Consider the following 13,023-nt stretch of genomic DNA (forward strand, 5'->3'; position numbering starts at 1 on the left):
GAATGGAGGAGAAGGGATTGCTGAATGTATCCCCCCAGGGAATGGTTTCTCATTTTGCCTCTCTTTCTTTCTGTCTGTCTGTCTGTCTCTCTCTCTCCCCGATGAGCGTACGTGCCCCAGTGGCAAAACAAAACAAAAATCTTTAAAAAATGGGAAATTTTTAGCACCAAAAATAATAATGAATTCTATGAAGTGAAACACATGGAATACATGATCCTGTAATAATGCTCAACAAAAAAGGACAAAAGAGAAAGCCACCCAGCAAGAACAGCTCCTGATTCACAATTAGAAGTACTTAGGACCATAGCTTTTACTCCCAAAGCTGTCAATTACAAGGAAAGAGTAAAGATTTATCATGTATTTTCTGTGTGAATGATGTTGGGATAGTCAAATAGCCCTAGGTGGTGAACAAAAGTTTTTCTTTCTAGAAAAACTTCACATACTAAATGTGTAAGAAATAATAAAGTTAAAAACTCACTATTTGTACCCTGTAACAAATAATAAATATAGGCAATCATCCATGGTTTTATCCATTGATAAATTTTTTTTTTTTTTTGGAGAGGTTTTTGCTATAGGGCACGTGCGCTCGCCAGGAAGACAGAGAGAGACAGAGAGATAGAAAGCGAGAAACCACCCCCGGGGGGATGGCCACGTTGTAATCACTCCTTCTCCATTTTCTTCTTGGGATCTTGGGCACGCACGCACACGCGCCCAGCATGAGTATAAGCCACCAGGTCCAGGACTCAAACCGCAGTTGGCTACGTGGGAGTCCAGCGACATAGCCATTATGCTAACTGCTGGTCCCTCCATTGATGAAATGTTGAATGGGAACTTTACAATAAAATAATCAGACTGTCATTCCCCAAACCCACTGATCGATCTGAGACTCACACAGTGCATTCCCTATGATAGGATGCAGTTACTCCTACAGGTCACAGCCTATACAGCAGGGATCCTCAATCTTTCTGGCACCAGGGACCAGTTTCATGAAGGGAGTTTTTCCATGGACCTATGAGGGGGGATGATTTCAGGATTATTCAAGTGCATCACATTTATCATGTATTTTATTTCTATTATTATTACTTTGTAATATGTAATGAAATAATTGTCCAGCTCACCAGCATGCAGAATCAGTAAGTGCCCTGAGCTTGTTTTCCTGAAACCAGACATTCCTATCTTGGGGGTTCCTTTGAGAATCTAATGCCACCACTGATCTGATAGGAGGCGGAGCTCAGGTGGTTGTGTGACCTATGGGGAGAGGCTGTAAATACAAGGGAGACTTCACTCCTTTGCCTGCCACTCACCTTCTGCTGCCTCACCAGGTTTCTAACAGGCCACAGACCAGTGCTGGCCTACGGGTTGGGAGCCCCTGCTATAAACTATTCTTCCAAAGACTTGAGCCTGAATCTAACCAAACCTTTAAATATGAGAAATGCACGAACAGTCCATCCACACTGTAATCAGACAATACTACAAGACAGTTAACAGACAAATCTCAAATGTCAGATCTTCTACAGGACAATAGTAGAAGGATGAAAAGAAGAGAGAAAAGGAGAAGGGGGGAGGAGAAAAAGCAGGGGAAAGTAATCCAAGCTACAATTTAAAAAAATTTCCCTAAACCTAAGAAAGATACAGTATTCCTATCCCTCAAAAGTCAACATACCAAGTAACGCAAACAAGCCGAAGTACACCTTTTTGGGTGGAATCAGTAACCTTGATTATGAATATATATGTTCAGTTTTACAGCCAGTAAGGAAGGGGTCCACATTTCTTTAAAATAACCCTTAAAAACTCATTATAATTCACCATTTGTTACAAAGAATAGGTTGACTTTCTTGATTGATTTTCTCAGTGATAATGTTTTAGAATTTTGATTTGCAAATGTATCTTAAATTGAATTATATGTCTCTCTGTTTTTCTCCTTCTCTCTGTCTATTATTTATTTATTTATTTTTTTTTTGGAGAGGTTTTTTGCCATAGGGCACGTGCAGACAGACAGAGAGAGACAGAGAGACAGAAAGCGAGAAATCACCCCTCAGGGGGGATGGCCATGCCGCAATCCCCTCTCCTCCATTCTCCTCTCGGGATCTTGGGCATGCACACACACGCGCCCGGCATGAGTTTTAAGCCACTGGGTCCGGGACTCGAACCATGGTCGACTACATGGGAGTCCAGGAACAAAGCCATTACGCTAACTGCTGGTCACATCTGTCCGTCTCTCTACATTGACCCTGCCTTTCAAACACAGCCTATGCTGGTTTCCCTCAGTTCCTATCTTGTGGTGGTAACAGAGATAAAGCAAATGTACTCATCAGAATTGATGGCGTCTTGACTGGTTTCTTTCTACTCCCTAAATATATATATCACACTTACTGTTCTAGAAGAATTTTATATTGTTTCTCAAGCTGCTTAAACTATCCCATGGGCATTTAGTCTGGGATTGCTTCAGTTTTTATAAAGATGATTAATTTGTAAATTTACAATATCAGATTTTCTCATCTAGGAACAAGGTATAATATCTTGACTTGCCTTTTATGTCAATCAATAAAGTTTACACTGTTGTTTTTTTTTTTTTTTTTTTGTATTGTTCTTACACATTAAAAAAAATTCCTGGAAATGTCCTTTCAAAACTACTCTCCAAATTAGTTATGGGGAAATCTCTGATTCTCATGTCACTCATGGATGGCTCTCTTGGAAACTCTTGTATAGCTGTTTAAAACCTGATTGAACAGGGGCCAGCAGGTGGTGTGCTGGCTATGGCGCTGGATTCCCACATGGTTGATTGTAGTGTGAGTCCCAGACCCAGTAGCTTGAAGATCATGCTGGGTATGTGTGTGTATGTGTGTTCCCAAAATCCCAGGAAGAAAATAGAGGAGAAGGGATTGTGGTGTGGCCATCCTCCCTGGGGGATGATTTTTCACTTTCTCTCTCTCTCTCTCTCTGGTGAGTGCATGTATCCTGTGACAGAAAAATAAAAAAATTTAAAAAAAAGGAATTGATCATCTAAATATCCATCGATTGGGGAATGATTAAGTTAGTTGTGCTAAATCTAGTCTATGGCCCATTGTGCAGCTATTTTAAAATTTAGATTAAATTTTAAAAGTAAAAATAAGCAAATTATAAAATAATATAGTATTAGTTAAGTATGTAAAACTACCACATGTTGGAATATTCATATACAATGAAAATTTATAGAATAAGATCTGGGAAAAGGCCTCCTAATAATAACATTGATTATCCTTGAATGGGAGTAAAGGTGATTTTTTCACTTTTTTACTGTATACGTTTTTGTGTTGTTTGAATTTTTTCCTACAGCATAAATTTATACACTGCTTTTTAAATTTTAAAATGTTAATGTAAAAATAAAGGGCTGAGAAGTAGACGAGTTGCTAAAGATCGACCTGGATGAAGCTCCAGGGGGAGTAGGTCTAAGTCCATAGACAATCCTTATGGCTCATTAATTTCTACAATATCTTTAAAGTCGCTTGCATTTGGCTTTGGAAAATCTGTGACTCTACACAACCTGTCAAGGGATATTACCAGCATCTATTAGAGCAGAAAATGAAGATAAAATGTAACACAACTGTCCAATGAAATCAGGAGAGACGTTTCATTCCCAGTGTTTATCTATCTCATGTGATTTCTCCTATGCAGGGGCCATGGGCTAGTGAGAGACCTAAACAAATTAGCTGGCTAAATGAATTGGATCATTTTCTTCCAAGCCTTTTCTCCTTGCCAGCTGGGAACCAGATGAGACCAGCCCTTAATTCTGTGGTCTCTCTCGTGTCAAGAGTTGTCACATGCGGAGCCTTTCCAACCTGATTTGGAAGTAGGAGTCCTTTTGCTTTAACTGCATTAGGAGGGTCCAGGTACCCTGTTTGCCTTGAAGCAAGTCTCTTGTTTGGTTTAGTACATGAGGTCTTTGTGGAAATGCCCGACTCCCTTAGGTCACCTGAATGCCTATGCCATGTCCCTCTGAATGAGTTGAAGCTATGCCTTTTTTTTTTTTTAAGAATGATTTATTTAATTTTACTTATTTTTGGTTTTTTAGTTTGCTATAGGGCCTATACACTTACCAGCAACAGAGACAGAAAGATGGGGAAAGGGAAAAAACAAGTCGCCAGGTCTGGGACTCGAACTGAGGTGGACCGTGTGGGAGTCCAGCACCTTAGCCACCATGCCACCTGCTGGCCCCTGAGGTTCCATCTCATGTTGTGTCATAAAGAAGTTTTGGCAGATACGTGGCCAGACTTGCATAAATAGAGATCAAAGGTTAACACCTATCACGGTGTCTAGCAACTCTTCTCAAACTGTAGTGCAGGAATTGCCTTGAGATGCTGATTCTGTAGGTCTAGGGAAGACCCTTGAATTTGCATTTCATTTCTTAATAAATCTTTTTATGACAGTGGGTGTATGTACATGCACAGAAGGAGGAGGGAGAGAGAGAGAGAGAGCACCACCCAATGGAAACCGATCACGCCATCATTCTTTTTCCTCTAGTTTTCCATCCCATCAAGATCCTGGGAATGTACATGTGCATGCATGCCACGAATAAAATGTTCTTCTAGCCGCCTGGGCTGGGACTCAAACCTAGTTGCCCATGTGGGATGCTGTGCTGCTGGGCAGGTCCTGAATTTGCATTTCTGAGAAGCTCCCAGGTTATATGTGTCTGGTTCAGGGACCACACAAAGTATTAAGAGCACATGCTTGGTCCGCAGTAAATATCTGTTAGATGAGTCGTCTTCTGACACGGCCCCCAGAAATGTTGAAATTTCACATCTGTCCTCCTTGTTCACATCTGAGTAAGACTATGAGGAGTTTTTACTTTCTAGTCATTTTTTTTTTTAAATTTCTAGCTTTCTGAAATGCTAACTCTATCAAGCTATTGTGTTGTGCACACTTGTATCCCCATCCCAATATCCTGCTTATATATAGGCAGGACTCAGAGATGGTTTTCCATAGAACCAACTCACCACAGTGCCCACCCTCATCCAGTCACTCTTACCAGCACAACTGGGCATAGTTAGCAGTGTGTGCCCAGCAGAGATGCCCCCCACCCCCACCCCCGGGGCTGCAGTTCAATATCACTGGCCAGCCCTGGGAGGGAACCAGTGACCTCTTCTGCAAGACCAGGCTCTCCCCAGAGCTGTCAGCCCCTTCCCTCCTCTGCAGTGGTGACTTGCTCAAGCTCTAAATTGGTTCACAAAACCTAACAAACCAAAAAATAAAAATCAAGCAGCTCACGGACTCTAACACAGAGGTGTCCTGAACTGAACGAGGATTACAAGTTGACTGGGGAGTTGAGAAAGGTATTGCCTAATTAGTTTTCTCTTTCACTGGAGGTACAAAAAAATAAAAAATAAATAAGGCATGTTTGCCTGTTGAGCTAGGATAAAAATAGCCATCAATTAAAATCTCAAGTCTGGTCCTTTTGGGGTGGGTGTTTCCCTTAGAATAGGGTGAAACGTCGAATCAGAAAATGATTGAAGTGTGTGTTGAGATAGTCTTTCGTTAGGAACAAGGCATGTTTTAGGCAGACAGGTGTTATTTTATTTTATGAAATTGTGTTTAAAATTTGAAGGCTTGTTCAAAATTCCTGGATTGTGTGGACAGAAAAATTCTGTTGGGGTCCGTTGAACAGTTCTTTTCGCTTGGCGGCTGCCCAGCTGGGAGCTCTGGTCGGTCCAGGGTTACCAGAATTCACTTGGGGTTATGGCATGTGCACATTAGCGGGACAGACCGGGCTGTGATTTGTAGCACGAGCCTTGTTTTACAGGGGAATTTTCCACCCACCCACAGCTCTGTGGTGATGCTGGAATCTGTCTAGTCGGTGGAGGATCAGTAGCTTAAGGAACTAATGAATATTCATTTCTTTTCCCTGGGTACAAAGTAAAATAACCAGTAATTAGTATAATATTTAATACTTCTATTCAAAATAAATAAATCTTTTGTAGAAAAAAAAAGCCCTAATTATTATAATGTAGCAGATTCTGCATATGTAACTGGAATTGGAGGTGCTGTTTTGAAAATGCTTCTAAGCCCTCATTTACATGTTTTGAGATTAGTTAATTATTCCCCTTGTATGCATAAAACAAAACTCTGCATTTCTACCTGCATTTATTATTCATTTTCCTATCTGCCATGTTTAGCTGGTTCTAATATTTAAATTTTATATATATTTTGAGGTAGCCAAGATATTTGTATTTTGAAGTTAATGCCCTGAATTTGGATTTGTTCTTGTCCTTCATTCTCTCATCCCACAGATATATAGGATGCCTGTGGCTTATGGGAACGTCCAGGCGGTGTTTCCTGTGTGATCCTAGGTTTAGGTAGCAAGATTCAGCTGTTCTAATTTTTAAAAAACATCCACTTGAGCCCTCGATCCATGGCAGGCACAGCGCAGAATGTTTTTGCATAAGCCCTTACATTTTTATCCTATGACAATCCTGTGAGATTTGTTTTTCTACCCCCACCCCTGTAGAAACAGCTCAAAGAGGTTGAGTTCTTTGATGGAAAGTGCAGAATTGTAAATGATCCATCCATCTGAGTCCCAAATCCAGTTGACACCACAACTACAGGATGTGGGAGCTGGCCCTTCCCAGTTAGAGAGGGGAAACAGGCTTGGAGGGGGCCATGACGTCCTTGTGTGAGAATCAGGGCTTATCAGTGTTGTCGTGAGCTTGGGTATGTCCTCGGCCACCAGCCTCTGCCAAGGACAGGGCAGCCTGGGATCGGGGCCATCTAGGCAAAGACTTTCTGGGCCTGTGATAAACAAGGAGCCTGCCTTCCTGTCATCCGGACAGTTCTCCGTGGTGCTGGCTGGCACCCGGCACAGACAGTGCCCCGATGCAAAAGAAGAGCTGTCTGTCGGGTCCAGCAGACATCCAGGAAGACCTAGGTAAATCTTCACATTGCAATTCCTTAAACCCATGGTTAAGTGCGAATGCTGACATTCAGGGAGTTATCTGAGTCATCTCGTATGGAGAACTGAGGCCACAGCCTCCGCTTTAGATTCTTTTGTGCAAATGCCAGGACAAGTATTGAGTCATCAGCAAAGTCATGCCACATTTTTGCATAGAAAAATACATCCTAACTTTCCCTGTGACCTAACGGAATAAAGGATCTCTTATTTGAGGCCCATCATGGCTACTGCCTGCCCCTCATATGCCCCCTCTCCTTTGTGCTCAGCACCCTTCGACTTCAGTGATCTTTCTGTTCCTCCACCTTGCAAGTATACGAAGCAATGTCTCTGACTTTTAGATTGGAAGGCCTGTGGGACAGTGGGCATCAGGTCAAGCTCATCTTAACTCAAATCCACATCATTTGCAAACTGGCTGTGGATGCTGGTTGTGTCAGTTAACCTTGTCATGTGCTGTTTCCTCGTGTGCAAAGGAGTGATCATACCCACCCACCCAAACTGATGAGAAAGAAATGAAGCCGTGGTATAACGTACCATGCGTATTTATGTACACATGATGTGGAGTGGGCAAGCACGCGAAGCGATTAAATATATGCGCATTTCTTCCTCCTCCTCAGTTCGCTCTGTCAGGACAGCTGTTTTGTGCTCCTCACTCGCATTCAGACTGAATCCCACCCAGAAGGTAGGCATTCTGTACCAACCCTCCTGTTTTCCAGATAAGAAAACCAGGGGCCGTTTGGTACAGTGATTCCCTCAAACTTTTGCTCCTAGGAAATGGGCCACCACTGCGTGATCAAGCTATTTCTCTGTCGCATCAAAGCTGTCCCTTCTTTCTGTCCACAACACCAACAGCAGACAAGCTGATAAAATGGAAGGAAACGCATCTGCTGGCCTCTTTAGCTCTCGGGATGGCAGCGTTTCTGCTCCATCCGAACAGGCAGCACTGCCTGCTGGGGCATGAGTGCCTGTGCAGAGTAGATGAGAAACTGTGGGCAAAAAAGGATGCTCCAAGTCAGCAGGTGGTATGGAGGTTAAGGAGCTGGTTCCCACATGGCTGACTGTGTGGTTCAAGTCCCTCACCCGACAACTTGAAAATCATGCTGGGAGCATGTGTGTGCATGCCCAAAATCCCAAGGGGAGAATGGAGGAGAAGGAATTGCAGTGTGGGCATCCCTTTTGGGGGGCGTGATTTCTCTCCCTATGGCAAATCTAAAAATAAAAGGAAAAAAAGAGGATGCGTCATCCTGTCGTGGTAGGGCCCTGGCCTCCCGCCTTGATTACACCACAGCACCTCCCTCCTTCAGTGGCTCTGAAAGGAATACAGCGACATGCAAGTTATGGTATTTGCTCGTCACTATTTCTGTGTGCTGAAGAGCTCTAGCAAATTGCCACTGGGCACTGCGACACTCTAGCTGTAACTGTCGTGTGTCTCATGAGCTACTTAGCACACACAGGACGGGTCCCTCTGGGAGGTGGCAGAGCAGTGAGGAACTTGGATTTAGAGTCATACTTGAGCTCTTTTATTCCATCATGTATTATCTGTGTAACGCTGGGCCAGTTATTTTCTGGATGTTCCAGCTGCTCCTTCTGTGAAATAGGATTCATTCCGTCTTCCTCACAAGGCGGAATGGAGAATTACATGCGCCCAGCACTCGTCAGCTCGCAGCATATGAGTGCTACCATGGCCGTTCCCTCGGCCTACGCTTAGGGTTACCCCTGGGAAGGAAGTTGCCGGAAATGGTGGGCAATCCCAAGGGCTCCTGCCTGGTCCTCATGGTAACAGGCTAAGGTGAGGGTGTTTTGATTTCCGAGTGTGATAAGTGAATTCTGGAAGAATGAGCCAGTTTACCTCTGAATAGTTCTTTGAAAAGATGGAAGTAAAGTAAGTCATGCATTATCCTCTCTTCCCCAGATCTTCCTGGGCATTATTCTCTAATCTAATTAGAATGCCAGATGCAGATCCATCCATCTTGGTCAAGGAGCAAGGTAAAGTGGGGAATGCTGATTTAGAGCTAAAACCACGTTTCCTGAACTTTCGTATTTACATACGGCCTTCCCAATATTTGCCAGATTGGTAAACGACTTTTATGTATTTGACATTTTTCCTTTTTTTAAAGAGAGACTTTTGCTATAGGGCATGTACGCTTCCCAGAGAGACAGAGAGACAGAAAGCGAGAAGACATTTTTCTTTAAATTAACTCTTCTTTAGCTTTCATCTCGTATCTTTGAAATTATGCATCAAGTGTCTATTTGCATTTTTTTCTTATTCACGCTGAAGTAAGTTTGTCACTGGTAAGGGGGAAAAAGGCATCTTTAAAATAATCTCAAAGGCTTTTATTAAAATACAAATCTTTTCTGATTTAAACATTTCTTAAAACATTATTGAGCACTCCCAGTAGTTATGAACCTTTCAAATAAAGAGTCCAGGGCCCAGCAGGTGGTATGGAGGTTAAGGCACAGGATCCCTCATGGCCAGATGTGTTATCGAGTCCTGGACCTGGTGGGTGCGTGTGCATGCATGCCCAAAATCCTGAGAGGAGACTGGAAGAGAAGGGATTGTGGCATTGCCATCCCCCCGGGGGATGATTTCCCATTCCGCCCCCCGCCCCCATGTCTCTGGTGAGCACATATACACTATAGCAATAAATAATAATCATTCAGTCGATCCAGGGACAGAAGTTCGGCAGGAGACAGGACTGCTGCCCGCAGGAGCAGGTGACCCTTGCATTCCAGAGGATCATCCGTTACTGAGGGAAGAGCCTGCTCTTTGTGGATCTAGTGCTTTGTAACTTTGGCTGGATAAATCCTTTGCTAGTTTTTCATTCCTCAACTCTAGTGTGGAAGCAACCACAACCACACACCTTAGGGATTGAAAAGCACTTGGAGAGTATGAAGACTCATTTACATCCAATAATAACTATATCTGTTGCACAGTCGATGTTTTTGTTTACTTATATTATCTTGAGGTTGCTAAGCAAGTAATGTGAAGTTGAATGCCAGAAAGCAGAAGTATTTCATTCATGCATTCTTTCCATTGTTCAATAAATTCTTAACTATGTCTTACTTCCAGAACTAGGCATGGAAGATATTATGGCAAAAAGAAAGACATAGTCCTTCCCCTCGTAATCTAGCAGAAATAGGCAGGCAGTTACACAAACAATTACACAATTACTTTGTTGTAGCAGTGTTTAATGCCAAAATGAAAATACAGAATGCAAAAATAATGTCCAACTGGAGGACCAAGAAATCTGAACAGTTAGGGAGAACAGTCTTGCAAAAGTGACGTGTGAGCCAACATTTGAGACATCATTGAAAGTAAAGTACGTCAAAGAGCACGGAAACCTACTCACCACATTTTTAGGAGACCAGGTGCCCCCATCCTTGTTGCTTCCACTGTTTCTGGCCAACCAGTTAGAGCTTGAAGTTCTGATGAGCTTATCTTAGCCCCTCCCAGCTGGTGGGACACATTGGCTGTCACTGCCGTAAAACAACCTGACGGGGGTCTTGAGAAAAGATCACGGGACCCAGCGAATTTCACACAGAAGAGCCCTGCTGAGAATATGCCCCCATTCCCAACTATAAAAAACCTGAAAATGTAGTGTTGGACCAGCAGATGGTATGGAGGTTAAGACAGCTGGATCCTGCATGGCTGACTTCCTGGTTTGAGTCTCAGACCCGGCTACTTGAAGAACATGCTAGAGTGTGTGTATGCGCCAAAAATCCTGAGAGGAGAATAGAGGAGAAGGGATGGTAGTGTAGCCATCCCTCCTCCCCAGGTTGATTTCTCACTCCCCACTCCTCTCCCCTGCAGGCACACACACCCATAGCAAAAACTAAAAAAAAAAAAAAAAAAAGGTTTAACTTTTTCCCACCCCATTGTCAAATTTGGGGGGGGCGGCAGGTGGCATGGTGGTTAGTGATGCTGGATTCCCACATGGCCAACCACAGTTCGAGTCCTGAACCTGGTGGCTTGCTTTCTCACTTTCCCTTTCTTTGTCTGTCTGTCTGTCTCTGGTCAAGTTGAAAAATAATAACGAATGGAATTAATTAAATAATTATTTGGGGAAAAAAAGAGTAGAGGTTCCACTTTCCATGGGAATTTCTTTTCTTGAAGAAAAGAATGAACATGGAAGGCATAGATTCAGGATATGGAAATGTGGGAAGGTTGGCGTGTGGCCTCTATTATTACAGCAGACACGTTTCATGTAGGAATATCACTGTCCAGCACATTAGACCTCCAAGTTCAAGTGGAGTTTTTCTTTTTTTTTTGGAGAGTTTTTTTGCTATAGGCTGCGTGCGCTCGCCAGACAGACAGAGACATAGAGACAGAAACCGAGAAATCACCCCCCAGGGGGGATGGTAATGCCGCAATCCCTTCTCCTCCATTCTCCTCTCGGGATCTTGGGCACGTACGCACACGCGCCCGGTGTGAGTTTTAAGCCACTGGGTCCGGGATGCGAGCCGCGGTTGACTCTGTGGGAGTCCAGCGACATAGCCATTACACTAACTGCTGGTTCCCAAGTGGAGTTTTTCTTGATGGGCCAGCTAAGAACAGGCATCAGTGGAAGTGACAGTTATTTTGTTCAAAGTAGCCCAGCCTTCCCCATGCTAATGATTCTCAAAATGCTAAAATTTGCTTAGCTTTCTTTGGCTGACTTTTCAACAAGAAATATTTATTGTAGAAAATAGTAAATAAGGATTGATAAAAGGGAAACTAATCAATAACTAACCATTATGGGCCAGTCAAGTGGAATGGTGGTTAAGGCTGCTGGATCCCACATGGCCAACGTGAAGTTCAGGTTCCAGACTGGCAGCTTAGAAAACACGTCTGGTGCATGTGCATACATGATCAAAATCGTGAGAGGAGAATGGAGGAAAAGGGATTGCAGCATGGCCATCCCCTCTGGGTGGTGCTTTCTCACTTTCTCTCTCTCTGTGTGTCTGGTGAGTGCATATGCCCTAAAACGAAACAAAAGAAAAAAAGCCATGATGTCACCCTGCAGCAAATGTGAATAACCATAAGCATGCTGCAATGTATCCACATAGAAATACAGAGAGAGAAAAAAAACAATTAACTTCAGGTTGTACTGATATCACACGGTTGGTAATCGGTGACTTACAGTTTTTTCTTTTTTTTTTTTTTTTTAATTTCTAATGGTGATTTACTTTTTACAAAAATCTTAAGCTTCCTAAGAAGCCAAGTCAGGAACATAATTTTAAAAGATGAATTGTCCTAATAATGCACACTTCTCAGCTTTTCAGCGGCCATAGGGATGAAAAGCAGACTTCCGTCCCAATGCCAGGCTAGTGGTTGCTCACGTGGAGGCTTGGGGCCTGCTAGAGTTGGGCAGCATTTTTGCAAAGTTGTATGGGGAAGTGTCACTTAGGCTTTCCCCCTTCGTTTGGCTTCACTTTTCAGAATCATAGAAGTTTTAATACCCTCAGGTGGGAAAACAACTTGAGAGTTGACAAAAGCATAGTATTTTGGAGGGAGGCAGGAAATAATTCATTTTACACAGAACGAATTTGTAGTTTAATGAAGAGTTCAGATGCTTAGAGATGAAGTAAGCCCAGGCTGGAGTTAAGCACAGGCGGCACTGCGTGGGCTGCACTCGTTTCTCTTGTCCATGTTTTCCCAGGGGTTCGCCATGCTACCATTCCATCAACGCGCTCAGGCTAGATGCCGTGTTTCCCTCTCCCACCTCGCCTACTTTCACACGCAGTACTTTCTTCCTTGGTGTCGTGCACCCCCTCAACATTCCAGTTCCATTAGGCTCGAAACTTCCAGGCGTGGACCCACCAGAGAGGAGAGCTGCTGGACAAGGGTGTGCCCACAGGTGTGAGAGACTCATTCTGGGCAAGGGTGAGTTTGTTATGGAGATGATGCAGTGAGTACACCTGTTGGGGAAGGAGGTGATTGTTAGGTGGTTCACAGTGCCTCATGCTGGCTGATTAAAGCAGAAAAACTAGCAACACTGCTACACACATCCAGCATAAGCTACCACGGGGAGGGCAGAATAACAGCCCCGTGGAGATGCCTATAATTGAGCTCGACCTGAAGGCTCTTTAAGATTATCCCCCCCCCCCCCAAAAAAAAAAAAAAA

Source organism: Tupaia chinensis, unplaced genomic scaffold, assembly GCF_000334495.1.
Source record: "Tupaia chinensis unplaced genomic scaffold, TupChi_1.0 Scaffold000063_1, whole genome shotgun sequence".
NCBI classification, from domain to species: Eukaryota; Metazoa; Chordata; class Mammalia; order Scandentia; family Tupaiidae; genus Tupaia; species Tupaia belangeri.